This window comes from Pipra filicauda, unplaced genomic scaffold, assembly GCF_003945595.2.
Source record: "Pipra filicauda isolate LSUMZ 115617 unplaced genomic scaffold, ASM394559v2 scaffold36_size6622888_pilon, whole genome shotgun sequence".
Taxonomy (NCBI): Eukaryota; Metazoa; Chordata; class Aves; order Passeriformes; family Pipridae; genus Pipra; species Pipra filicauda.
Window position 1 is genome coordinate 565,824 of NW_024104498.1, and position 25,802 is coordinate 591,625.

Here is a 25,802-nt window from a genome sequence, read left to right on the forward strand (position 1 = left end):
ACTGTTTCCCTGGTGTATCATAATGTTAAATGAAAAAGAATACACTGGGAGTGAGGACTGTGGGGTAGGTTCTGTTCTGTGAGTTATCACTGATTTCCTTGCCTCTAGGCCTGTCACACAAATAGTTTCAGTGCTGTATAAGCTGAACATCTAAATCCATTTTCGACAACTGGCCTGACTAACATCCACAGATCTCACAAAACAGTGACTCAGGCAGGTCCCTAAAGATCTGATAGTCCATGGGGAGGAACCTTGCCCGGGGATTGTGGAAATAAAATAAATTTCATTGCTCTTTGAAATTTGTTCTGGGGTGCTCAACATCGAGTTCCCAGTTTTGTCTTACCCTTCTTGGACTTGCTGTGCATGTCTCAGACCTAACACGGTTTGGACTTACAGGTTGCTTAACACAGTTAGCCAATATTTTTTAAAACGCAGAAAAATTCTGCATAAAGAAATGTACTGCCCCTTGCAGAATATATTAGATACTATGTTTCTTTTATTTTACCTGAATTTTGAGAAAGAATTAATGGAATTATTCAGCACTAGCTGAGCTGAAGCAATGATACTGGTGGTAAAAACTGCCCCTGTGCAAGAACGTTACGTTTTTATTGAAGTGAGTCTTCTGTTTTATGCTAAGCAGTTGCCCTGTGTTTTAATTCCCTCATAAAGATCACAAAATAAAAAAAGGAGGAAAAAAAGGAAAACAGAAGAGTATATGCCATAAATGTTATGTTCACATATTTTTTCCCTACAAAGAAAAGGAAATTGCTGGAAATGTTGATTTGTTTTAAACCTTTCAACAATTGGAGATTATTGAAATACTAAATTACTGGCACACAAGAGAACTAGATGATTGTTGTTCTACATTTACAACACAAACCAAATGATGTCTCAGAAAAAAAACAACTGCAGCAAATATTTTGAGTCTTAATTATCAGGCTGAAAAGGCTGATGAACAAAGGAGGGAAGGGGGGATGTGTGGAATAGTGAACAGAAGGACAAACACGTTAAAAAAAATTTTTAAAGCCTTTGTCAGGCTCAAAAAGAGAAACAGACTTAATTATTATTTTCCCTTCATTCCATTTTGGGAGCTTTATCTGAAACTATAACTTACAAAGAGCAATTATAAGCAAATGGCACCCAGCATGAATACTTCTCTGTGATTTGATTGTCTCATCCTTGGCTCTTACATCAGCACAATGATGTGATGCCCATTGGAAACCAGCATGACTGGAAGTGTAGAAGGGAAGCCATGCAGTGATTTAAACCTATAGCTTCATTTATCTGCTCCATATGGAATTGCAACCTGGACAATAGTACCAGTCCATTAAAATGAAGGGCTTAGTCCAGTGGAACCTGGCTAGGTTAGTTAAAGTATTCTGCAGTTCATGGAGAACAGCAGAGAATATGGAAATAATTTCCTAGAATAATCCAGAGAATTACTTTATGTTTCTCATAGAGATCGCTGGGGAAATAATTTAAAAGCATTTTTAAATATCTTCCATTTTCTATTATGAGCCTTTGGATTTCCACAGTTTGAGAGAAGTGAGGCATTGTGGCTTAAAAAACTAATTGCGAAACATAAAAATGCTCAAGACTACTGGAACAAATCAGACAGAAAAAAAGATTTCCATGCAGAAAGATCAATGTTGGAATGGAAGCTACAGATTTTACGTGTCTTCCTCTCAACATCTTCGTTATACATTCTCTTTGTTCCTGTTAGCTTACTAATTAGCTGTGATTTTTTTTAATGCCCCTTACACTGGGTTAATTTTGTCTTACTCAACAGCAGGGGTTTGTGTAATAATAATTCACATAGCAATGTCAATGATTAAAATCCTTTCATTAACATGGTACCTTAAAGATAATGAATGTGAAGCTTTTAGCTAACCCAATCTCTAGGCTCAGAAAGGCAGTTTCTGCAGAAAATAATAAAAAAAAAAATCCTTGTACAGATTAGCTTTTGCCAGCAGAACAAATGAGATCTTTGTTTGGGTCTATTACAAACACAAAGTCATACAAATCAAAGAGCATTTATTATGAATACAGTGATGTAGGATGCTTCTCTTGACAAAAGAATTCTAATAATGTACTTGAAGAATGCAGAGCAGGCATTCAGAAGTGCTAATTTTCTGGCATTTTTTGTAGACAGCATTGTCAAGGCACAGATAATCAGCTGGGGGGTCAGAGTGCCTCGAGCTGAACGTTGGCAGAGATATGGCAGAAGGTGCTGGGGGTTGGCTACGTCACTTCTCTGCAGCCCCTTCGAGAATTTCAAACAGGTTTATCTGTCAGGATACCAGAAGTGAGGCTCAGTAATTAGGGACACGAGATAAATTACCATTTTGAAAAGTTTTAATAAGTGCTAGAACAACTGTTCTACTGAATTTGCTGTCTCTTCTAAAAAAAACCCTTTCACCCACGTTCTAATGGTTCTTACATTTCATTTTTGCTAAGTGCAAAAGATGTTTGCTGAATGAATTCATGCACATACAAATAGTATATCTGCTAAAGAAAGGTGCCTTAGCAGCAGCAGCAGCAGCAGGATAACCCCATTGATAAGATCAGGAGCTCTCATTCAAATCAGTCACAGCATTGTCCCCTGTGCTTTCACTTCTCTAAGTCAAGTTGTCATTTTGAAAACTAATATATAGTGTATCTGTATTTTTTACCATCTCATTGTACTAGATACCTGGTTTTGTTTTAATGTCAAATAACATTTTTACAATAGTCAACTAATTTACTTTATTAAATTCTGGCTTTAACAGATTTATGTGAAAACTAGGAAAAAAACCCCTGACCCTGACACCATCTTTTCCAGTTAAGAACGTAGAATTTTTGTACATTTAAAACCACGTTTTCCCAGTGCAATGGACACTTCTAAATCTCAAGTTAAGGGATCATGCTACAAAGACTCAAGGAAATCCTTGTCTTTATAAGTACAGATGCTGTTGTTGAATTCGTGTGCGTGCTTGCTAAGCCTCTGCTGTGCTGAGGTTTTTAGCCATTGATCAATAGGAGCAGAATTCCTCAACAAATGAGCTCAGCTCATTTTCAGTAGGTGATGGCCAAATGGCTCTTTGAGATTGTCTCTCTGCTGTGCCATTCACTCAAGTAAGTAATTCAAGAAGGAGGGCAGTGGATGGGTGGTTAGTGGGAACACTTACTGCAGTTGTAGCTTCTCTGTGATTTTCCTGTGGATAATTTAATATATTTTGGTCTTTAGTGCATTGCTGTTCCCATTGCTCTCATAAGCACAAATAATTGCTTCCATTTTTTAAAGGAAAGAAAGCAGACGATAGCCCCCTAGAAAGCTGAGTCACTAAGCTGGCTACTTAAATTAATATAAATATGACTAAGTAAAAGTTTCATCTGATAAAGGCATTAATATGAAAGCTGAAATAAATGCTTTTGTGTAAGACTGTCAAGACAAAGCTTCGGGGTTCCATTTGCACAGCAAGATGCAGAAACTGTGAAAATCCTTAATCTCATCTCTGTAAACAAAAATGGACTGTATCTTGTTACTTTTTCTCGTATTTTGGCTTACAGGCAATAACAGCCTGATAAATTTGGTTCAGCTGGGCAGAGTTCCACACACTGTGGAACTTGCCTTAATAGCTCTCCTCTCAACAAAACACCTGCACTGCTCCATGTAGGTTCTTATTTCCCAGAATGCCTCACAGCCTGCAAAAGTGAGAGGAAAACCTTGTTCTCCAGGTAAAACCAGGCTGCAAACTAGGGAGCAGGCACAGCTTCCCTGAGCTGCCCAGCTGAGGGCTGTTCTGCCTGGGTGCTCTCAGCACTCTGCTGCTGCCTCCGACAAAACACAGCTTGGGGCTGGGACCTGCACAGTGATGTGGCATCGTGTTGGGACCAGGGAAGAGTTTCACAGAGTACAGGAAAAATGTTCAGGCATGTGGGGACTGCAGAGGGAAAGCGTGGACGGAGCAGGCACAGAAAATGCTTCCTAGACTCTTAATAATACCATTAAATAACACAGAAGCAGTTCATTGTCCCTGATAGAGTCAAATTGGTGGTTCTGTTTTGGCAGAGACAATTAAAAGGCTGAACCAAACCCTCAGAAATTCTTCTACAAGTCTGCTTTTAAAATGCCAATTTGTATCGGTTTAGTATTTCAGTAATATTTGCTAGTTCAGTATTTTGAATGTGTTTGGTTTTACTTTTATTATTTACTTTTATTAAGTACTCATTCCAGGGATGTCACCTCTGTATTTCACTGATTTCCTCTTCTTTTTTTCCATTCTCGCACGTAATCCTCCCCTCACCCTTCCAAAAATAATGAACTTTTTCTCATCAATAAACCTTTTCTTTAAAAGAATGGGCTCTAGTGGATCAACATCCAGACCTCCATCTGTCCTGGATGAGCTGTGTTCAGCTGAGACACAGAGAGTTACCTATCAGGAGATACCTGCTCCAATCTCTCTTTTAAATCATGCTATGCCAATCATTTCTTATTGAATTGAAAAATGTGTGTCTTATAAAAGTTATCATTTTCTTTTCAGCCTTTAGATGTGAGAGTGTATCATCTTCAGTAAAACCTCCTAATAAAAGAACCAGAGCTATTTTTCCTATATATATATATATATATAGCCAGATTCTGATAGACATTTCAACTGTAATGGCAGGTGGAACAGCATACATGACAAAAGAGAGAGGAAATCAAGTGAGATTGAGTACATACAACTGCACAGTGGATTAAGGAGATATTCTTCCCCCAGGGAATATTTTTGAGTAATTTATAGCTCTGTGAATGGGGATCATTCTCCAGTTACCAGAAAGACATTGGAACAACTTGATTTTTTTAATTTTGTTTTTTTTAATTGAGAAAAAGAAATAGTGAAGTAAGTAAATAAAAAATGGCTGCAGAAATTGAGATAATTGTTAGTTTTGGGGCTTTTTTTTCTGAAATGTCTGGTTGGGGTGTTAAGGGTTCTAAGTAGTCCTGATTTTGTCTGTGATAGAGTTAATTTTATTCGTAGTGCCTGGTGTGGTGCTGTGTTTTTAATTTAGTATGAGAATATTGTTGATAACCCACTCATGTTTTAGTTGTTGCTACATCGTGTTTATTCCAAATCTAGGATTTTTCTGTTTCCCATGCTCTGCCAGTGACCAAGTACAATAAGCCAGGGGGGCACACAGTCTGGCCAGCTGAGCCAAACTGGCCTAAGGGATGTTCCAGACCATGGAATGCCACGTTCCATACTATGGAATGCCACGTTCCATAGGCTGGGAGGCACTGGCCAGGAGCCCCCACCTGGGAGAGGGGCTGCACATCGGTTAGTGGGTGGTGAGTGATTGTGCTGTGCTGCACTTGTTTCTCTTGGCTTTCATCCCCCTCTCTGTTATTATTATTATTGTTGTTGTTGTTGTTGTTATTGAATTAAAGTGTGTTTTTGTTGACCCAGGTCTCCTCCCCATCCCAGCAGGAGGGGAGTGAGCAGTGAGCAGCCCCGTGTCACTCAGTTGCCAGCTGTGGTTAAATCACAGCCTGAGTGTGTTGGGCTCTTGTGGCCCTGTCTCATGGTGGGGTTTACAGGAGGCTCTGGTGCAGCCAGCACAGCACTGCCAGTCCTTATTGCCTGGGCTGGGATTTCACTGTCAGTCCTTATTGCCTGGGCTGGGATTTCACTGTCAGTCCTTATTGCCTGGGCTGGGATTTCACTGTCAGTCCTTATTGCCTGGGCTGGGGTTTCACTGTCAGTCCTTATTGCCTGGGCTGGGATTTCAGTTTGGTTTGCCATTTGCAACAAGGATAACCTTCACAAGGAAGTTTGTGGCACTTTTTTCTGAGCTCTGTCTCACTGAAACTTGTCCCCAGCCTACAGCCACAGCTTACTAGTCTGGAAGAGCACTTTTGCATGTAATGAGAATAGTGAAATCATGTCAGGGAAAATGAATGGCCAGTCCTTTCTCCTGGCCCTGTAAAGACTATGACCTCAGCAGAGCTGAGTCAGTGTTCATGCTGCTGCTCCTGCCTGGAGCTGTGTAGGATTTCATTCTTCTATAAATTTGGTCCAGGGGAAACATATTTATGGAGCCAAAAGCCAATAGATGTGTAGATCAGGATTTGGTCTCACAGGTCTAAAGAATAACAGCCTGTGTGTGATATAAGCAGGTATTCTGTCAGCCCCAGTCTGGATCTGTCCTGGTGGCAGACCTTGCCTTCGGTGACACTTCACCTCTTTCCCCCAGGGTATGGAGGCTGTAGCTCAGTTTGTGATCTAGAGGTATCCTAAGTCCAAGCAGAGATTATTGCCCCATTCTGACAGACTTTGGTACAGCTAAACTGAAATGCTGAGAGGAAAAGAAAAAGAGATTTATAAAAAGATTGGCACAGTAAAGTGTTCTTGATTCCCTAACAAAAATGTGAGGCTTCCTGCTTTGTGGAAGAGAAACACAGGACAGACTATAATTCCTTAGAGTAACCATTCTGATGTGTAAAACATTTAACTCTGAATCAACTCTTTGCTGTCTCCAGTAGGGAGAACAGTTGCACATAGCAGAAAGGTCAGGTTCCAAGATGGAAAAGCTCCACTCTCCAAGTAAGAAAACTCTGAAAGTATTTTGGAAGGATTGTTTAATTTCTGTGGCTTTTACCTTTAAGAGAAAATATCAAATGTATAGAATTCCTCTCCAAACAAGAGTTTCTATTGCAAATGCTAACTGGTCCTTCAGCAATTATTTGAAAATGGCATCGTCTTGCTATTTGACAGGAGTTCAGATTTTGTGTTTGCAAACTCCCTGTACTGTAGGTGGTTTTTTATTTTCATTGTTCAGAACATCTCCATGTGGTGAAGAAAGTAGAAGCAGAGATGACTGGCAAAAATTAATAAACAGTCAATACAGCTTTTGTGCTGCAACCTGTGCTCCCTTCCTTACTGTTCCTCAAAGAATGAGATTCTTAGGGGTTGCCTGATTACTGCACTATGGTTTAAGTCATAGAAATGCAATCCTCTGATTGTCGGGTGATGATTTTATGCCTTCATCTTGGACTGGAAACTAAACAGGAGTCCATAATTAACTGATCATTGCAGAATTAGATGGCATTAAAGTGAATTTATTTTAATAAGCTGTACTACTTGCCCAAATGAAGGCTCAGTGCTTGAAGGACCTCTTGAAAAGAACAGGGAATAAGCTCAGTACCACCAATATCCTTTCTGTTAATGTAAGTTACTGATTTAATTATCTATGGTTAAAGAACGAGAGAAATGTAGCTGAGCCAAATATGTCTTTAAAAACATAATAATGGCAATTGCTGTATGTCTTTATATCAGAATTGGAAAAAAAAAAGAAAAGGAAAGATGAAAAAGCACATTTGTTAGAATTTCTTATGTTCAAAAGAGTATTTTGATGTGGAATTCACTATTGGCTGTTACAAATGCTGGAAATGCACATGGTAATACTTAACAGCCTTGTTCACACATTGGTGAGCAAGGATTTTATCCCACAGGCTCTTGAATTCACTGCCACACCCATTGGCCATATTCCTGCCCCACAATTCCTGTCTGTCTTGATTTCACATGGCTAGAACAATTTTTGGGGTTCATTTACACTGCTTTTAATTTGGCTGGGTGGGTCACCACCAAATCGTGGGTATGACGTGTTTCTGTCTTCTTCTGCACTCCCAGCTTTTTGTGGTCCCCTATCATAATGATCCCTAAGGTAACCTGAGTCTCTCCCACAGAACACTGCAGAAAACTAATCCACCCTAACTTGGAAACCCCTTTAGGAAAAGGAACAAGTTCCAAGGCAGTGAGTTACGCTACTTGAGCTCACAATTGCACGGATTACTCATCCTGACACTCGTGAGTACAAAATGGGCACATACATTTGTGCAAGGGAGATGGAATAAGGCATGGGAAAGATATAAATAGGATATGATCTGCTTTTAGCATACATCCTGCCAGTAACTGCTTTATTGGTTCTACTCCTCTCAGTAATTTTCAACATCAGTAGGTCGAATTCCAGAGCAGTGTTTCAATTATATTCTGGTGAATGATATGATAAATCTGGGAGCCTCCTCTGGAAGAAAGTTAAAAATCATATCAACTATGAGCTTTTTCTAAATGTATTTAGATACATATCTGGATTTGATGCTATCTGTGTTCATGTCAATGGTAGATTGATTTTATTGCAGAATGTGTTACTCTGAAACAACATTATTTCACAGCCACTGAGTGGTACCAGAGTGGTCTTTGCTTTGCTGCAGTTAAATGGTGGTGATGGTGCAGTGATGGACATGAACACAGCAACAGAACAAAGGAACATGTAATTCATCCAGAGTGTAATGAATGCCTGAGAATTTGACAGTAACAATTGGAGAGTCACCAGGGAAGCTTGGCACGGCGAAGTGCGGTGAATCAGGATGATCAAATGATTTTATTAGTTTGCTTTTATTAGTCAGATCTATTTTCATTTCTTTAATATGACCAGGGAAAAAAGAAGTAATTGTAATCAGTTTATCAAATACAACCCTGGCAGAGAGTATGCCACTGGTAACTGGATTTTGTTCTAACTGAACACACTATGTTTTGACTAATCTTCAGCATCCAGGATCATTTCTCTTAAAATGTCAGGAAGATGAGTCAGAGTAATAGTTTATTTGTTTTGTTTTGGTGTTATATTTAAAGTAAGCTCCAAATATGCTTCAGAGCTGGCCTCATTGTTTCCAGCAGACATGGGACAGATAAAGCTTAGAAAACTGAAAAATATCTCAATTTCTCTTCAGACCACCAGCTGAGAGTCTATCATGGGCAGTCACAATCTAAGCTTTGCCAGTGCCCCTGCCCTATCCCCCTGCCACATGAACTTCACCTAAAATAATCACATACTCAGTGGGAGAGTGGGGATGCTGTAACTGTGAGAGCTAATGCCCAAGGCTCCCCCAAGCAGTGATGAGCAATTATCATAAACTATTCCAAATTACAGACTGAAGGCACAGTGATGGAGACTTTTGTAGACTGGACTGAGACAATTACCAAATGAAGGAAAATATTATTATTTTAGGAAATGTAACATTTTAATACATTGTGAAAAATGATGAGGGAATAATAAATGGAGGGCATAAAAAGAGCTAATAATAAAAAGGAGCTTGGTGAGAAATCCCGCTGTCATATTTGCATTTACCCTGAAACTAATGCCGTGCACATTTTTGAATGCAAATAATTCACATGAGGAAGCAAAATGAGGATGTTAATAATCATTTTTCCCTTAATGAGAAGCTGTACTTTGATTGAAAGGAGCTTTAAGGTGGCCTAAACTAGGCCTAACAAAGAAGCTTTTGTGAGAGGTTTTTTTTTTGAGACTTTAAAGGAATGAGTTAGAATAATATTCTGTCACTTAAAATCCCCAGCATTAACATTGTTATCACAAATCTTATTCCAAATTAAAAAAGACGTGTTAGGAAAATTATTCATTCCATATGGGATTTTCTTTTTCACTGTGGCTATTAACTTAAAATGCTTTTTCTTTTGGGATCAGCTTAAGTTTTTAGGTTCCTTTTCTTTTTTTTTTTTCCTTTTCTTTTTATTCCCATTCACAAAATAGATTGTTGTATTGGCTCCTTATCTCAGGACTTCCACACCAAGGTTCTGGGGTTGCCTTCCTCTTTCTTTTACCTGGTGAAAGCTCGTTAGTCCCAACTGGCTTAAATGGAAACTGGTCTCCTGAAAAAGTGGCCTTCTGAATTGATTGGATTCTTCATCTTGTTAGTGCTGCAGAGAAACAGTCATGAATTTCGTATGAAAGATTTCATGAACTGAAACTAGGTTCATTCAGGTTTGAAAACACCATTCCCAAACATCAGGAATATGGAAATGTTGGACTAGACTGAAGACACTTCACCACTGTTGGCCCTCACCTTTTATCCATTCGTGGCAAACCCCAAGTGGATATAATTCTATTAAGTTAAACACCCCTTCTGTTAAAAGGAGGTGAGCCAGACTGAATCATCCCTGCATGGCCTGAATCTTGTCCCTCTCCCCGACAGAGGAGGATGGGATCATTCTCCACGAGCCATCCCCAGGGCACCGAGGAGCCAATCAAACCTCCTTCCCTGTCACCCCATGGATGCTGGGACACAGTGCTTGTGTTTTCCATCAGGAATTCCTGCAAGCAGCATTTGACTTGGTTTTGTGTGTTTGTTTTCAGCAGGTATTTTGCAAACAGCCTGTGGGCTGTGTGTGCTCTGCTCTGCATGTGGTGTGTGACTGATGGCTGCTGTGCCGTGTGCTGCACTCGCTCTGTGGCTACACCTGTTCCAGCAAAGGAATGCAAGATGAATATGATGAAACAAATAATAGATAGGAGCAGTAGAAGAGTCCTGGTCTTCAAACTGCCCCACATGGGCTGCCTGCCCCAGGAGTCCTTCCTCATTTTTAGCTCACATGGTGTAGGGACCCGTAAGTCCCTCTGCACTACATCTGTGCAGGCAGCCACTCTAGTCCAGCCACCATTCTGTGTCAGGGAGACTTATGCACATTTTCAAGTATAAAAATCCTCTCCCAGTTCATATGAACGTTTAGATGGACTCCAGGAGGACAAGTAGAATGTGGCTCCCAAAATCAAAGTTGCCACTAGTAATTGTTCCCTGCAGTGGCCGTGGAGCTGCCGTGTGCATTCGCAGGGGGGAATTAATATTGCCTGTCATTAGGATGCACCATTTTTCTTATATTGCCCTTAATTGCTTTGATTTGATGCTTCTCATCACTCATGAGCTGGCAGTGGCAGGGCAGGATGGATGTGTTTGTGACTCAGGGATTGTTGTTTGACAGAATCAGTGTGTGAACTGAGCTGGGGAATGGCCTTGGCCCCTGCAAGGCCGAAACTAAGCAGGGACAAAGTTCAGGAAGTGAGATTAATTTTGTTCTGCATGCCAACCTTACACACTTAAGTAATTTTCTGTTACATGTTTATAGGTTTTTAAGACACTATGATACCTTCCACATTGGCTTGGTTAATTCTCCTGAACGATCCATGACAATAGATTGATGGTAATGATGACTACAGATTCTAACATATTTTTTGATTAAAGAAGCATTGCTTTGATTCTTTTCCCTGAGGTTTTATTCAGGCTCCTTATTAATGTTGCAGCACGATTGTGACTTCAGGTTGATCAGCCAACAGTTGTCATCTCTGATGGTGCCACACTGCCATTTTTCTCCTGTTGCGTGGCATTAACTCCACAAATATTCAGATTCAAATACACTCGGTTGGATTACTCAATTAAATCTCAGCCAACTTTGAGGATGGCTGATGATCAGTCTCGGGAACAGCTTCCCAATCATCTGAGCAGGCCCTTATTTAGGGCCTGATCCTGTGACAGCCAGTCTGTCCCGATCTCCGTGTGTGAGGTTTGTCCATGGGGTGGTTTGTGTGCACAAACAGGGCTGTAAAGCACTGCTTCACTGAGGCCTACACGGTGGAACTAATGAAATGAAATTATTTGTCCTCTTTTAGGGTCGTTGATATTTGTTTCTCTTAACAAGTATGTGTGATTTTTATGGGCTAGTTTCTGATTATGTGTTAGACTTGGAAAAATATTATTTCATGTGGCTCTGAAACTCTGCTCCGTAACTCTTTTCAGTCATATTTTCTTAATGGTGGTATAAGATTTCTTCTATTTGTGGAATGGCTTCCCTGGCATTTGACAGCTTTTACTTCAAGTTTAATAGGTTACAGGCTTAATAGTTTAATTAAACTTTCTAATGTGTGCTCACAATGCTGCATATATTGACTGAGTTTTTCATGCAAAAATATATAGAAAAATAAATCATTGTGCACAAGAAAGAGTAGTCTTTAAGTAGATACATAGATAAATAAACTATTCTGCCTGAAAAGAAAACCAAATGCAATTCCTCAATTTCATTTTGAGGAAAAAAAATGCACGTAGACACTATTTACCTTTTCTGAACAAAATTATTTGTAGCACACGCACTCAAATGATGAGACAATTATAGAATTTTATATATATATTTATATTTTCCTTATGCATATATGCTGTGTTATTGTAATTGAAATATTGGTGTTATAAAATATACCACAGAACTCTATATTGGCTGGTATTATATAAAGTTTTTAAAAAGTGGCTACAACAAGCCTTGGATTCCTACTGTAAAAAACCCCTGAAATTAATTTGAACCTCAAAAATTGCAATCAAAAGAGTTGTGTATGTGTTGATTATTTTGTTATCAGCCATGATTCACTGTCCTGTGGCATTGGAGTTTCTCTCACTCTGATTTATTGGCCTGGCTGTTCCTGTGCACAGGGACACCCCTGCCCTGCTTTCCCAAACTTTGTGTCAGGGAGCATTTTGGTGGAAATATGTCTAGGAATTTATCACACACGATACTTGTGTTTGGATTCCACTTTATGTCCTTTTCCACAACTTTTGACCTTTTATCTAGGCTATTTTTCTCTCTCTCTCACCCCCTGAGCTTTGTCCCCATAAGACTTGTGAAGTTTTATACTTTCAGATCTCCAACAAAGAATAACAGGGGAGACAGAAACAATTGGATGAAATGTCATGGATATAATCCAGTCCCACAGAACTCTGATTTATGTTTACTTACTCTTTAGTTTTCCAGTATATAAGACTTTTTACACTTCTTGCTTTACCTTCAGCAAGTGCTGAATAGATCCATGACATATTTGCTAATTGCAAATGTTGTTGCAGGTTATGCCACCTGAAAAGTGATAGAAGCTTTATATTCTGAGCCAAAAGCAAATGAGTGCAACGACCATGGGCACATCTGGGGCTGCTCCAAACTGGTATTTACAGTTTATAGTTTATTATTCATCCTCTGTGCTCCTCTGACACTGGCTGAAGAGCAGCTATCCTGTGTTTTCTAGGCATACTATATATTTATTTATGAAATTGTAGAACATGGTAGTATTTTTCCCTGAAAATGAGGATTTGCAAGTACTGAGGGCAATGGAGACGTTGATGAATCATTCTTTAAACCACATTGTCTGCCTTCATATGTATATATATATGTATGTATATACAGAACAAACAACAATCTGTTTTCTATTCATATAATGTATTGCTATATTTTAACTAATGTTAGACCTAAAATTCTTTCAGGCTAAAAATACCAAGAATATATTTTAAAAAAATAGACTTAATCAGCAAGCATTCCTGGGGCAGTCTCCTAGCTCACAAGTATTGTTTTTATGACTGTAAAAGCCAACAAAAACTGTCCTGACATCCCTAAGATTAAAGTTTTTGTCAAGAAAGGAATACTTTCAATGTATTAAAAAGAGTAATATATTTAGTTATGCTACATAAAGCTATAATGTTTTAGCATATACTCTACAGTGCATTTTCAGTCTTGGGCTTGGATTTCCCCCTTAGACAACCTTTTATCACGTTATATTAGGATTTTTGTTTTCCCCCTGACAGCTGTCATTAGCAGAGAAGTCCATGGGCTCATCAACAAGACAACAAGAGAAGAGACCACAGAGCTACAATTTTACTGGAGACCAGGAAAAGGAATTCCAGGCATCAGCTGCACTAGGGATGTTTCTCTTCCAGCACTGGAGGCTGAATTTAGAGAGGTACTGAAGTAGCTCCTGGGCCTTGTTTTGTCCCTGTGAGACACCAGGCTGAGCCCTTGGTCTGGATCCCTGTTGGGAGGGGTGGGAATCCCCCCTTTCCTGGTTCTTCTGGAGCTGTGGGATAAGGGGCGAGGCAGAGTCGCTGCTCCGGGGTGGGAGCTGTGGGGATTCTCTTGTTGTTCTTTGCACAGCAGGCACTGGGGCAATTGTTTATCAGGAAAGAAAAACCAGAGGGTTGAACAGAACTAAAGAGGAATTGCAGCATGTTTCAACAGTTTTCTCCCAGGCATTGTACCAGCTTTTGCTTTGCATACCTCTACCAGAATTAAACAGTGTTTTGAATTTAGCAACCTTTTGTATCCCTTATTTAATCCTGACTGGAGAATTATTAATAACATTAAATATTAGTCTTACTGTGTTAGCTAACTAGTAGATGGAAAAGACGTCTGAGAGGTTGTATTATTACCCTGACTGGAATAATTTCATATAGTTAAAAAGTACTAAACACGTATTAATATTAGAATCCTGCTAGTGGAGCTACCCAATGAAGAATAAGAATATACAATATAATACTAATTAAAATGAGATGCAAAAAGGATCTAATACTAATTGGTTTTATCTCTAAATTACTAAATAGTTATAGTCTAGAGAAACAAGAATCCTATTATTCCTAATTTATTCTGTAACAGATAACTGCAATGGTTTAGAGATAGACAGAGGAATTCAGTTTTAGGATTGGTAAATCCTTACTGGCATTTTGGATTAGCTGAGAGTTAGTAAATGCAGAAATGCAAGTGACTTGACCTAACAGAATTGAAGGTGTTTAATTTAAATAATGGGATGAATATCAGTGGATTTCGCTTGTTAGACCTCTCTATAAAGAGTGCTTGGAACAGACATATTAATGAAGACTGTAGATGTCAAATTAGAAATAAATTAAATTCCTTTGTTCATTAAAATTTATATTCTTTCCAGACTGCACAATAGACAGTATAATATGCATTTGGAGTAATTTGTTACTACTTTGAGTAGTATCGTTCTCAAAATCCCATTTGTTGATTACAGAAATTGTTTAATCTAATCTCTTAGGAGATCTTTTGACAACAGTATCTCACCAGTGATGCTGAAACTGAGCTGCAGGAACAGGGCTTGTTTGGGTTGTTTTTCATGGCTCTGTCATGCAGCTTCCTTTTATCTTTAGCAATTCTAGATTTCCTTGTTCTCTTTTTCTTTCCTGCCACCAGGAAGGGCCCTTTTGAGGCATTAAGAAAGGCATTCCTCCGTGGAGGTAGCTCCGTGGTGTCTTTGTTACTCCTCATGTGATGAACACACAGTCTGCTGCATATGTGCAGTGGTGCTGAGTTCTTCAGACTCACAGTGTTTGTTCTTTATTGACATATTTCTCTTAATCTTATCATTTAATTAAGTTTATGAGGTAGAGCTTTCAATCAGCAGCAGTATGTCTGTTTGAAATGGATCTAAGCCACACCTGATGTCTTTGCTCAAGTCTCTATATGCAAATGAACAGCAATCACCAAGTTCTCTCCTAAATTTTTCTAAAGGTGATTCTTAAATTGCTGAGTTTGTAAAGGAAACTGGAAAAAAAGAATTCCTTAGTTAATTATATAATAATGTAAACAGTATATGTCCAAAGATATTTGTGTACCGGTAAACAGGTTTTTTTTATGCTAATTAGATTCTCTGCTCATGGAAAGTATATTAGAATATTTTTATAATAAAACAAGATGTCAGTTTGAGGCAGTTTTCAAGAGGCAGCTGATCTGCTGGCATTATGTCCAGCAGGATAACTCAGTGTGGGCTGAGAGCTCTCACCGCTCTAATTACAAGAGTTACAGAATATTCAGAGTTGGGTGGGACCCAGCAGGGTCATTAAGCCCAGCTCTTAGGGAGGTGGCCCTTAGAGGGATGGAACCCACAACCCTGGCATTGTCAGCCCACCTTAAACCACAACCCCCCGTCCTTCCCTGGCCACTGAACAAAGGTGGCAGTCAGTCTGCTCTCCCAGGGAGATGGTGAGGAGCTCCAGAAAGTCCAGGATAAGTAACTGTCCTTTTCTATGGATTTATCTTTTCTAGTTGTTTGAGGCTCATATTTACAAAATATCAGATTGAGGTGAGGTGCTGCTCAGTGATGAGCCACCAGATGCTTTCTTCCATCTCGTGTCGCTTGTGGCCATGCTGTAACCTTTGTAGATGGTCCTTTACTGCTTGGCCTGGCTATTTTTGTAAAATTTGAGTGCAGTTAATGATCTTGAACAACTCCATCTTCCAGTCCAATTTGTTTAAGAAATTTACAACATTTTGGTGGACCCGTACAGAAGCAGACAAAAAGTTTATTTGCATACGAAATATAGATATTTCGACTGGAAGAAAGCTTCTTGCCTGAATAAGTGGTATTCCATCCTCATTTTTCCCTTTTTCCTTACTGGAAGGAGCTCTTTTGTCTTTCTGGGGAGGGAAAAAATTATTTAAGAAAAGCCTTCTCTTTAACTGTGCACTAATTGTGATGTATTGCTCTGTATCTTTGACAGTTCTGGGTTTCTCCAGAGCACAGAAAACATGGAGGAACACAGTTTACAAACATGTATTTTCAGCCTTACCATGGGGGGGCTGCACATTCCAGCTGGCAGCACATTAGCTTCTCATTTGAAAACCATGAGCTGTGTTCCAGCTCAGTTCTTAATTAACTGCATATCCTGACATCAGTTATCTCAGATTTCCTTCATATAATCTAATCCAACGAAAAGGCATTTCTCTAAATTTGGGTCTAGATCCCCTACAGTTCTCCTTCTGAACTCTACCTGAGTTTAAAGTAGTTTGGGGGGGTTGGTTTGTTTGTTTTTGTGTAGTGAGATATATATATATAGTAGGATTATAATTTTTTGGTCTTCACATGAAGAATCTTCCAAGTGCTAAGGGTGTATAACAACTAATTAAGGGACTGGAAAGGGGCCATTTTTTTTTTTTAATCGGAATTCCAGCTGATCTTGGATTTGGCACAACAGATATGTTGGATGTCTGGGATCTGGATGTGTCCTCACTGAAGGAGCCCAGGTTTGGCCTGGGGGGTCCCTTGACAGGAATTCAGCAGGACTCTTGGCTGGGTCCTCCTGTACCTGGCTCGCCTGAAATCCTTTCATTAGTCTTTCACACGTGTCAGCAATTAATTCACAGCCCTACTAAACCCTGTTGATGTTTTAGAGAAATGTGTATTTGTGCCTGATATTTTTGAAAAGAGTTCCAAGTGAAAACATTTAGAAAATATTATCCCAAAAGTGTGCCAAGACAAAGCAACCTTGCATTTTCTGCTTTGTGAGGAGCTGACTGTGTGAATTGGAACTTGCCACAGTGCTCCAGTTTGTACAGCTCACATCTGAGATAATTTCCCAGTTTAAAATTAATCTGAAACTATTTTTTGGACTTCTTGAGAATTTTACAGTGTGGTCATTTTTGCTTAAATTACTCAAAATGTGAATTTTTTTCTTTAAAAATTTAATCTTTTGGAATTAATCTTGGAAGTTTCAAAAAAATGTTTTAAACAGCTATCAAATTCAAAATATTCAAGATCAAAGCAATTCTTATTTTGCACACATTGGGGGTTGTTATGAAGTTCTTCATTTCCATTAAATGATCCTATATTTTCTTCAGTCAATGCTATTTAACTATTCCAGTAATTAATTAAACCAAAGAACGGTTCCTACTGTGAGTCTTGCCTGCATGCTTTTAAGTCCATATATCAGAGGTGAGGATATGCTTGTAAAGTCTGGCATTTAATTAAGTTGTTTTGATCTTTTGTTCTCCTTTTTGCACATATTAATTATTATACCTATGAAGTCTGATTCCATTGTTTGAGGTGTGTTGATGTTTTCATAATATAACAAGGCTTTGTTTCTTGTGTGCTGGAGTTATTGTGTAACTGTGATCACAAGATCCCCAGAGCTCTGTAACACACAAGAAAAATATACTCATGACCTGAGTTTACAGTCCTGATTATTTTCCATGTAGGGTGAATGTCAATAATTTGAATATGTGGATTGATTTCCTTTTTAATGAGTACATTTGTTATAATGGGACTAAGTTCAAAGCTTAGAGAAGGGAAACACTTTTAAAAGCAAGAAAGGGTTGAGCCCTACTTTTTACTGTGTGGGATTTTTAACAATGAGTTTGCCCAGTTCCTTTCAGCAGGATTAACTCATAAATTAATACAGTCATTTGAAAGAAATGTCCATATTTTTCTATAAATAAATCTGCATCTGAAAACTCTCTCCTACAAAGAAAGTTCACGCACACTGAGTGCAATTGTAATTTGAACCTTCTGGTAATCTTGGTTTTGTTTTTTTCTTTCCTACTTCCCTAGACCAGACTGGATCCCTCCCTGCCAGAACCTGTTTGGAATGAATGACAGCAAAGAGGGCAAAGACCTGCTGACAGATGTCTCTAAAAAAGACTATGGAAAGGAAGTTTCTTAGGAAATGGGAAATTTTAATCCAAATTGATAGAAACAAAAGACTACTGCATTAAGCAGCATAATCAGTGATTACACTGACTTTAGCAATGAATTACCACTTCATTGAACTGTTCAAAACCATTGGATGTTTTGCTGAATGCTTTCTAAGATGGAGCATTCTCTGAGGTGACTTTTGTTGGCCTTTAGCTGTCTGCACCAGGGACTAGGACAGTACAGAGACAGGTCAGAATATGTGAATATGGAGTGAGGAAATGGCTTGAGAATGTTGTACTTTGATCCATATTAACTCTTCAGTACCTTGCAGGTTCCCAGTTATGTCCCTATTTCCTCACCTGTATGTGCCCAGTTCAGACCTTATTTCCTAAAGGGGAAGGGAAGGACACAGGAAGGTAGAAAATGGCTCTGAAATGCCTGTAACCCTCAAGTCCAAAGTCTGAATCTCCATCTGTCCTTCATGGAAATGGTTCTGTTTCTTTCACAAGGTCTTGCCTAAATAACCAAAGGATCTGCTCTTGCCTTCATCCACTATAGCAGTTGGGTGCTCATGGCACTTGGTGTGAAACTACATCCTTTTGCTTTAGGTGTGTTCCTGACTGATGCACTGGCAATAAAAGTCATCAGAGAATACATGAGATTATATATAATATAATACTATATAGTATCATATGATATATGAGGTACTATATATAGATATATAAAAATATATAAACATATATAAAAATATATAAAAATATAAAAATATATAAAACTATTATTATTTTAGATAAAACAGTTGGTTTAATTCTTTCTGATCCAATTGTATGTGAAGTGTATTTCAGAGTGGCTCAGAAAATGTATTTTAATTTTTTCTTAGGTGGAGGGGCTTCTCCATTGTTTAGGATATTTATTTACATAATCTGGAAAATGAATTATTTTGATGATATAAAATGTTGTTCTTCCATTCATTTGCTTTGATATTTAAAAACTTTTTTTTTAGTCCAGATGAAGCAGTCAGTTCCACTGCTAGGAAGCCCTGGTTATCCTAGTAAATTCTCCAGTTATTCTAGTAAATTACCCTAAACTTTTTCAAATTTTACAAGGAATTTGTTTTCCAGAAAATACTTTGTAAAGTGATCCTTTTGGACTCTTGAAGACTTCAAGATATTAAGGATTATAAACTCCATTAGGGCTGTTTTGCTTGAAGATAAAGGAACAGTTCACAGTACCAAAAAGATCTCCAGGGCTTCATCCTAAAAGATTCCCTGAGAAAAGAACTGTCAGAGTGGAATTCTCCATGTCCTTTGGCAATATGTCTTGTATTTATGTAGGGCTGCTGCTGACTCCCTTATGAGCATGGTGTCCTTCATGCTTCAGGTAAATGCCACAGAGTAAAAAGGGGATATTTTTCTATCATTCAGGTAAAAATTAGTGCTAACAAGGATTATTGTCTTGCTAATTTCATTAGAGATTTAGATGATATTTTGCTAATGAGTAGACTTACCCTTTTTAGTTGATATTATTATGCAGGCATGCCTTGAGCCAAGGCTCTTCTGAAAGAGATTGAACATGCCATGGCCTTGATATGTTCTATCCTGCTCCCTCTTGTGTATGTAGGCACCAAAAAAAGCTCAGTGCAAAACCTTTCTGGGAGGCAGTGACTGGGAATACAGTTCTATAGAGGCAGTTGTCTGCTCCTAAAACCTTCATCTACGCTGCCTCAAATATAGGACATGGGAGGATATGAAGTCTTTGATTAGAAATATATTTGCCCTTTTTTTTTCCATTTTCTATTAAGTTTTGTGTCACTTGCTTTGCAAATATGACCCTGTGAGCTCTGAGAAAGTAAGTAATCATCTAGACAACTGACAATTGTTATTCTTATTTGAAAAAAAGTTGTGAAAAAACAGTAGAAGACTTGTCACCAGAAATAATCACGAGGTAATTTTTCAGTATTGAAAATATGATCTAATACAAGTCACAAAAGCTAAATTCCCTTGCAATGAGCAATGGTTGGGTCGGCAGTTTTTCATAATGGAGGAACAAAGTGTTAAAAACAAAGAAAGCCATGACCTACAAATGAATCTTGTATGCATGATTCAATCATGTAAATGTTAAAAAAATCAGAACCTCGATTATACCACAATAGAGATTAGTTACTCAACTACAAAATCCTGATCTGGAATTCACATTTGGATATGCAAAGCTAAACAGCAGTGCTTCATTAGTGTTTAAAATTACTGTAGACCATGTTCGGATCTTGATGTCATTTCTTAAAACCATCTCATCTATCCAGGGGATCCTTGTTAAGACAGTCCAGTGGATTTTCATGCCACTAAGACTGCTGTTTATTTTTAGTTCTCTACCTCCCCTTACTATGATCTGCTTATTACACAGTGCTACTGCTTGCCACATCCCCCTCCTCATGCAACAGCTACGGGAGGAGTTTGTTTAATTGACGAAAAGTATCACAAGTTTAAAGTTGAAACATGAATAAACCTGATAATTTCATAAATTCTGAAACATTTTTAAGACAACAAAAAATAATCTCCTTTTTTTTTACAAAGCCATGTTTTTTTTGTGGAGGACCCCTCTCACCTGCCAGCCCAGTGGAGGATGGCACAGTGTCCCACATCCCGGGAGCTGGTGGCACTTGCCCGCACAGCCCTTTTTTTTCCCATCCATTTCAGTCAGGAATCTGCTTTGCAGTGTGAGCCAACCCTGGTGTTCGTGTGAGCTCTGCAGCAGCTCTGACACATCTCAGTGCTTCTGGAGCTGAGCTCTGTGGTGCCTCTGTCAGCTCTGCTTCCCCCAGCCTGGCCGGAGCCGCTCTGTCAGAGTCCTGCACGCTCCGCTCGTTACCAGCAGTGGGTTGTGGGGAGGGAGGATGCAGGAGGAACAAGTAGCTTGGTAGGAGTGATTTGAGAAGGGAGAAAAAATCTGCACAGCAGAGCATTTTGAAGCTTATGTGGCTGCAGATTTGTGTTCCCTCTTAGTCAAGAGAGAAGAATCAGATTTTAGTAACACATGATGGGCTTAAGGAAAGGGAAGACAGGATTTTCTCTTCTTCTCCTTAGAAAGTGTGAACAGCTATTTGTCCATACTGCCCAGTCAGTACCTGAGAAAAGGATGGTTTGGAAGTGGAATAATGTACTTAAAATTAATATCTATTAAAATCAATGGCACTTGTCTAGACTGTTGTTGGACACTCTTCCTAATGACAAGAAAAAGCTGCATACGGTGATATCTTAAGAAAAAGTCAACAAACATTGGATGTGTTCTTTTTGGACAAAGAGGTAGAGAATGTAATTGTGGATTAAATCCAGTTGCACAGAGAAGGTAAATGAGACTCAACTCCAGCTGTGTCTGATTCTCATAAGTATTCAGGCTGTAGTTGAGGCTGAACCTCAGTATAGCACAGACTCCAGTATAGAACAATTTACTGGATGCTTCTTGTTGCCCTTGACAGTAAAAAACAAACAAAAATCCAAACTAACAAAGAACAAACAAAAATTCCCAACCCCCACCCCCCCAAAACCCAGCAATGGAACAAAACAAAGCTTCATTTCTGCTGATATCACCTCAGCAGTATGTTATTGGCATGCTTACACAGTGGGATGGAGCTGAGCTAATCACATGCAAAATATTAAGATAGATGCTGAACAAATGTGTTTGCCTCCTAAAATGTAATGACTGTATGATGCTTTAAGTGGGGCTGATTGTGTTGTTATTAAGGTTGCTTTACATTTTCCACTGGAGCAGTGTCTTCTGTTGTCATATCCATGTCAAACTATAACCCTTTGATTGATTAGGATAAGCACAATCACAGGATGCAGAGTCCAACCAAGTAAGTAGCATTATATCATTTCCATCATAAGGGTGTGTATTTGTACATAGTTCAGCACTGGCATAATCATTTCATCAGTGTCTTTATGTATTTGGAGTTTTAACTATTATGATTGTCTTAGTATATTGTCATTTACATATCCCCTCATACTCATTATTGGTATTTATGTATTCAATTAATGCATTTCTTCTAAGTGAAAGGTTATTTTCTGACTTCAACTGTGAGGAATAAAAAACCTAAACAACCTATGGGTGGAACAAAATGAGACCTTTTGTGAGTAAAGGGCCTTGGAATGCCAGAGAATCCCAAATGTTTACTGTCTGGGGAAGAGAGTGATTTATATTGTATGCTGAATGAATTCAGGGTTTGAAAATGAGCAAAGGGCTGAGCTTGATTGTTCCTGGACTGCTTTTATTAAGAAATCCAGCACTGTGCTATACATGAGTATATGCATTGACAGGACAAGGAGGAATGGATTCAAACTGAAAGAGAGTAGGCTTAGATTAAATATTAGGAAAAAATCAACTGTTCCACCATAGGAACCACATATGGAAAAGAAATTTCTTACTGGTGGAATTGAGTGGATAAAACAGTATAGTGTAACAATAACACTTTATTTTTGTTAAAAAATTAAAAAACTGCTTCTTTCATTTCTTTCCAATAGAAAAATTGCAGTCATGCCAGCTGTTAAGCTGAAACCACTTGTTTCATGAGGAGGGCTATATCTAGGGTCTGATAGTTGGGTTAAATGTAAATAATAACCATTCAGAAGGGATACTGCTCAGGAGCAGTTTTAGGTGTGTAATCCCTGGGCATCTCATCTCTTCTACATTACCTGACTAGAACATGGTGGAATTATAACCTAAGAAAAGTTACCTTTGTGGCAAGTAGAGACATGTGAGGCTGTATGGCAAGATGAAGAACTGTCCTTCCTCCAGACTCCTCTGTCTCGAGCTGAGTTGTCTGGTCTGGGGTTTGAAGTTTCAACTCTGCCTGCTTGGGGTCTGCAGTCCCAAATCTCCCTGTGCTGTACACCCAGAACTGTTCTGTGAGGACCAGAACGATGGCAGTTTGCTTTCCAAATACACATGTGGAGGAGAAACCTCCTGGTTAAGTGTGGGTGTTTTCTGCAGTGAGATGTGTATGTAAACCCTCTCAGGATGAAGAAGGAATTTAACACATTTCCTATTTGTAGTGAGTGCTCTCCCTTCTAGGCTGTTCCACCATCCTTTTAGTGCATGCATTAGGAAAGAATATTTAGCTGTGTTTTCATTAAGACTAAATTGTGTTTGTATATTATCTATATTTTTTCTCCACCCCCTGGATTTCACCCTTCAGGATTTAAGGAATCCTCTGCATAATTTTTGGATTCTTATCAAGCTTAAGACAGACTAAATGAACTGCTAAAACTGGAATAGTTTTGAACATGCTCTGAAGCAGACTCCTGGATCCTGGAGGAATTAGACTAAGTCAAACAAAGAAATGCCTCTGTGGTTAGATAGTAGTGAGGCTGAAGCTTTTTCAGTCACAGTTTTAGACTTTTCCTCCACTGCAGCTGAATTCAGGGGAGAAGGGGTAGTTCTGGGGGATTTTTTAAATGTCTCTAACCGTTAGTGTTTTTCACAGCAACACCCAAATCTTTCAAAGACTTAAAGTGCAGCTTGGTAGAGACAGAACCCTTGGCTGTGAAGGCATTGGTGTTAGAAAAGATAGATGGAGAACCTGAAGGATATCATATTTATCCAGAGGAAGTAAAAATCAGCTTGCAGTTTTTCTCTTGGAGGCTCTCTCTCTGTCCCTCTGTAAAATAACCAATTTTTGCTGTTTCTGTTCTCCTATTTATCTCAAATGTATTAGAGGAAGAAAGGCAGAATACATCTTCTTTTGTCAAGGAAATTACAGATAACAGTTTCAGTCTTGGAGTAATCTTTTAAAATTGTCCATGGCCAAATTCAACAATGCAACCCAGCCCAGCCAAGTACTTCAGTATGCACATAATTTTATTCACTTACTTAAATCCCTCTGACTTCAAGAGGATTTAAGCAGTGCTTAGGTGCTTTGCTGCAACAGTGTCTTTAATTGGGAGATGGCAAGTTTTAGACAGAGAAAGAAAGGCAGTTTTTGCAGTCTCTGCTGGTTGGTGCCCAAAAATTGGTTTGATTTTTCAGATAATCCTAAATTCCTACTGCCCCCAATTTTCTTTTATTCTTTTGGTGGGTTTTTTAGAGCTATTTTGTTCTCTTTTTTTTTTTAGGCTCCTGAGTTATACACCACTCCCAGTATCATTCCAAACTTAAAAAAAGAGATGTTCCAGTCTGGTTTCAGCAATTGCCCATGACAGAGATAATGTCGAGGCAAATCAGCCACATCCTGAACCAAAATGGATCGATCTTGCAGGAGCACACTGCCAGCACTTACCGAGGTAAATAGAGACAGTTTCTAATGGGTTCTTTTCAAAAGCAGTTAGGGCCTAACCCTTTGAGAAAGTAAGTGATGACTTCGAAAAATGTCACCTTTTAGGTATTCTTTTGTTTGTTTTAGTTTACATAGATAGTATCTTCTTAATGTGATGACTGGTCTTTAAAATGATCAATTGTCATTCCCTTTTACTGACAAAAATATGGTGAAGTGTTAAGATGATTAATGTAACTGTCAGGTGAAATATTCATAAATTTAGCTGACCTACCACATACAAAGAGATCATATGTATCAAGGTTTATCTGCTTCACTTGCTTTGCAAAACACAGCCTGTGACTTGAGTAAATGCATGCTAAATTATATATATGGAGAGAAGGGAAAAGAGAAAAAAAACACTGTGGGTTTTTTTTTTTATTTTATTTCAAATAAATCTTTAGAAACAGATCCTTTTACCATATGTTTACATAGTCCTCACCCTGATTTGAAATTTTGGACTGCACAGAAGTTATTAATTAAAAAGTTAATAATTAAAGACGGTTTCCATTAAAAGAAAATCCATGGATCAAAAGAGAGGGAGAGGTGATATTGCTGTGTCCTGTAAGCAGACCTAAGCTCTGTGCTGTTGCTCTTTTCCACGTTGAAGAGAATGAACTTTCAGCACACAGCCTGGATTTGTGGCTCAGATGAGAAATGAGGTGTTGGGAATGGAACTGGAATGCAGTTGCTGTGGGTTCACTGCTGGCCAAGCTGTGCCTGTTGGAACTCATCCTCAGCAGCATCTTCTGTGAGAACAACATTCCTCTCCTAAGGAGGACTCTCGAGTGCCCAGGGCAAGTGGAGGGTCACTGACTGCACCAAGAAAATAAACTGTGCATTTCATGGGGGCTCTTATTTTCCCAAATCCTTTTTCCGGTGAGTTGGGAGCATTATCAGGAAAAACCCTCCTTAGGTCCAGTGTCACATGGCATCCCTGCACTGGGTTCTGCCTGAATTACTGGGGCTGGGCTGCACTAAATACCAGCCTGTGTATTCTTAATCCTCAAAAGCTCTAACATGTCAATATAACAGATAAGGTGATGATGTTATTCTGAATGGCACCATTTTCGATTTTCCTCTCCCCCAAACACTGTTGACTTACTCACCCAGTCATTGCAGCTAGTTACTGAGCAGCAGAATTCAGGAAATCTGATTTTGCATTCCATAAAATTCTAATTGTTTTAGGTAGCCTGCTACATGAATGTGTAAAATCTTTAAAGAACTTATCCAAATAACACTTTGGAAACGTGTTTGTTTTTTTTTTTTTTTTCCTTTTTGGCATGTCTCTGAATGCTGTTAATAATGTGGAACGGTTGTAAGTATTTATTGGAGTGCTGTGCTGGAGCTTTTTGTTTTCAGTATAAACTGATGGAGATCAACAATTTTTGATGCTCCTAGTACTAAGTGCTTATAAAGTGTTTATATCTATAATTGTGTTGAATTATGTTAATGAAGCACT

General features: G+C 38.7%; 1 long non-coding RNA gene across 1 annotated transcript in view; it reads left to right on the forward strand.

The window, feature by feature from the left end:
• The window catches only part of LOC114000068, a 71,892-nt gene that overhangs the window by 10,751 nt on the left and 35,339 nt on the right, over window positions 1-25,802 (forward strand). Inside the window, exons 5-7 of the long non-coding RNA XR_005564838.1 lie at window positions 12,695-12,789; window positions 13,424-13,578; window positions 24,144-24,311. This is a non-coding gene — a long non-coding RNA (uncharacterized LOC114000068). The remainder of the gene's footprint in view (window positions 1-12,694; window positions 12,790-13,423; window positions 13,579-24,143; window positions 24,312-25,802) is intronic.